Raw genomic sequence first — 4,261 nt, forward strand, 5'->3', positions numbered from 1 at the left:
ATGGTAAGTTATTATTAATTATTATAAGTGGGTAAAAAAGTAATTTAAGTAGTAAATTTAAATTATATCCAATAACAACTTACCACTTGTCTTATAAAAAAAAAAAAAAAAAACTTACCACTTGTGAAAATATTGCAAATGTAACAATTTTCTTTAAAATTTTTTTTATGAAAAAGTAAAAAAGTCATTAACTTTTTTTTTTTATTATATAGTTTATTCAATTTTATTTTTCATAAAGGTTTTCTAAATTGGATTTTTTTTTTTGGAGGGCATATTTTAACCAGCCACTTTGCCTTTTTTAATTCAATCATTTATACTTTTTAAAAAAAAAATTTCAGTCATCCATAAAAATATTATCATTTTTCACAATTGTTGATATAATTTATACTAATTGATATATAGTAAGGGTCAGATTAACGGGTATTCTTGAGGCATTTGCAAATAGATTATTTTAAAAAAAGTTTTAATACCACCTTATGAAAAATATAAAAAGAAAAAAAAATCAATTACTTTTTTTTTTCTTCATGAAACGTTTATAAAAATAGTTCCTAAACAATGCCCTTAGACCATTTGCTAACTTTTCCCATACAGTAATATTGATGATAAAGTAGATTTGATCCAACACTATTCCAATATATGTTTTAAATTGATTGTGTCTTTATTATACTTTAAAAAAAAAAAAAATTCAGTCATCCATTAAAATATTATCATTTTTCACAATTGTTGATATAATTTATACTAATTGATATATAGTAAGGGTCAGATTAACGGGTGTTCTTGAGGCATTTGTAAATAGATTATTTTAAAAAAAGTTTTAATACCACCTGTAGTTGCACGATTTTCCTGGCCCAAACCCTTTTTGATCAGGCCCTGGCTCAAAACGCAACACACAATAAATGTTTGTAGAAGATGGGTGAAAGAACTTAGCCTCAGTGAACCTGGTCGGCCTTAGGTATGGAGAATATTGTTGCAGGGATAAAAACACCCAAATGGATACTTCCCAGAAGATTTTATTTCCTGAGTGATGAATACAGTTTTTTCCGTCCTCTTTCTTTGAGGGACTCTATTACATTATATAGCTCTATTATTCTTATCTGAACCTTACACTTGTTGATCATCTAAGCCCCCACTTGAGCACCTGTCCTATCAGACACCTTTATCATCCCCTTGTGAGTTGCAGTGGCCAAGGCAGTACTGTTCAGGGGTCTTTTCCTCATTAATGCGGCCAAGAGGGTGGTTGTGACATATTTAATGTGGCGGTAGCAGCTTTCCATGAGATATTTTGGGTTTTATTCTTTTTATATGCTTGGAGAATGAGCTGCAGTGGTAGGGGCGAACTCTTGGTCTGGACTTCGTAGCGTCCGAGGAGATGTTACTCCTCGGACAGGTTTCTTTTACCGTAGTTGGGCTTGAATAACGTTTTGGCTATGACTTCTCCTCGGACATGATGCTTTTCGGACGGGCCTGTGTTTAGGTGGCCCATTGTTTTGGGCCGGGCCCCACACCACCTTATGAAAAATAAAAAAAGAAAAAAAATCAATTACTTTTTTTTCTTTTCATGAAACGTTTATAAAAATAGTTCCTAAACAATGCCCTTAGACCATTTGCTAACTTTTCCCATACAGTAATATTGATGATAAAGTAAATTTGATCCAACACTATTCCAATATATGTTTTAAATTGATTGTGTCTTTATTATACTTTAAAAAAAAAAAATTCAGTCATCCATAAAAATATTATCATTTTTCACAATTGTTGATGTAATTTATACTAATTGATATATAGTAAGGGTCAAATTAACGGGTGTTCTTGAGGCATTTGTAAATAGATTATTTAAAAAAAAGTTTTAATACCACCTTATGAAAAATATAAAAAGAAAAAAAAATCAATTACTTTTTTTTTTCATGAAACGTTTATAAAAATAGTTCCTAAACAATGCCCTTAGACCATTTGCTAACTTTTCCCATACAGTAATATTGATGATAAAGTAAATTTGATCCAACACTATTCCAATATATGTTTTAAATTGATTGTGTCTTTATTAAAATTATTAAAAAAAGAGAGAGCGTCATTTGTCATTTAAGTTTTTCATATTAATCCGTTAGTTATTATTATTATTTTTAAGATAAGATTGAGATTGTATTGAGTCTAAACAATATAAGAAGATTGAAAAAGTAGACATACTTAAACACTGAAAACATTCGTAGAGTAATTACATACAACCCACATTTTACATTTGGCTTTAATCTTATAAGCTTAGTTTTTAGTTCTCAGTTTTTATAGACTTGAACATGTTCAATCTCTAACTCTAAATCTTTTTTTAAGTCCAAGTCCAACTGAAATAAACTTAAATATGATTTCCTTAACAATTTATTCTTGCAAATAAAGTTACAATTATTAAAAATTTTGATTGACTGTGAGTAGAGTGGCTGAATTTGAACGTGTTTTTAATTTGTTATTTGTTAAGTGGGGATTGGGGCATGGGCCATTCGGTCAATCAATAGTTAGTAAATGTTAACACCAAAAGACAATTAGACAAGGGATGATTCTAAAAAAAAGAAAAAAGAAAAAAAAAGACAAGGGGCATGGGACGGGTATTGATCGAGTGAAGATAAAAAGAAATGTTAATACAACAAAATTTTCCTTAATAGAATTACTAAGACTAATAGTTATCAAAGTTGAGTTGAATTGTTAAATAAAAGAATTGTACAGAGTAAAGACATAAACTAATTGATAAAAATATTCTAAATAATAATAATTGAAGTTCATTTAACAGCAATAATTAATATGTTTATCAAATTTTTTTTTTTTAAAATTTGAGATAGAAATCTAACTCTATCTTAATCTAAGTACATATATGTGTGAATCTCCCTTCTAAAGGCTTGAGTCACAGCCCTTACCCTCTCACCCCACAAAAACTTGTACTATGAAGTGACCATCACTCCAAGGATGCGTAGTGGTGTTGTATTTAGAAATAGTAGATTATTTTCAAGATTTAATCTTAGCAATCATAATTATTATGTTCATTATATGAAGAAAAAATATACCAAATGAACTTATAGTTTATCTTTTATTATCTTCTTAGTACTATGGACAAATTTATAATAAAATCATGTAGACTACAAAATTCATCTCCTACTCAAGATTCATCTTCTTATTGACCCCTTCTAGAAAAAAAAAAAAAATCTTGAAGTCGCCACTATTTAAACCTTACTTTTTTAAAGTATAAATATACTTTAACACATTTTTAAGTTTTAATACCAAAATTTCAACAAAAAGTTAGATAAGCTTTCCAAACTCTATATAATTTGGTTAGGACTTAGGAGGGCAAACATATTTTACTATTGCAAGGCTTCCTATTGGTAGGGGCTGAACTACAAGTTTGGGATTGGGGGCCAAAGCAATAACAATTATGAAAATATAACCTAGTTTATTACCCTTTTCATAAATTTTTATACTTGTTTTCAAAGTACCCTTATCTCTCTTTTATTATCATGGGTTTACTAACATATACCTTAAGTTAAGTATAAATTAGTAAATTATTTTAAGGAACTTTTTATAAAAAAATGAAAAAGTTATTAATTTTTAGAGTATACATTAATCGGATCCTATTATTATTATTATGTTAGGTTTTTTCTTTTTGCTAGGTTATCTTTCTTCTTCTTCTTTTTATTTTTTACCCCCCTACCTATTATCCGACCTTACATCATCTTAGGAAGGGTTTGGATACAGCGTTTCAGCTTCTACGTTTTCAAGTCGTGCGTTTCAGCTTCTTTTTTTTTTTTTTTTTTCCTGGACGTGCCTCTGTCACTGTTCATTGTCCATGAACAGTGATTTTAGGTTTATGAACAGTAAAAAATAGAGTGAACAGTAATTTTTCACACATTAAAAAATTATTTTGTTACAGTATTTTCAGTTTTCAGTTTTCAGTTTTAGTAAAAATAAGTTGTATTCAAACGGACCCTTGTGCACTTTACAGTCAGAAAGTGCTGAAAACTGAAATTCATTGAGCTAGACCACATGTGATCATGGCACCTTCAATTTCCACAAAAAATTTCACATTAAGGCTGTGTTTGATTGAATGTAAAATATTTTCCGAGTCTAAAATATTTTCAGGTGAAAATATTTTCTAGTGTTTGGTTGAATTCCAAAAAATGCTTTGGAAAATATTTTTTAGTATTTGGTTGTGTTGCTAAAAATACTCTAGAAAACCCATTTTTATCATGTTTCTCACATTTTCTTAGGATCCAAACAAATATTA

This window comes from Quercus robur, chromosome 12 (assembly GCF_932294415.1).
Source record: "Quercus robur chromosome 12, dhQueRobu3.1, whole genome shotgun sequence".
In the NCBI taxonomy this organism is placed as follows: domain Eukaryota; kingdom Viridiplantae; phylum Streptophyta; class Magnoliopsida; order Fagales; family Fagaceae; genus Quercus; species Quercus robur.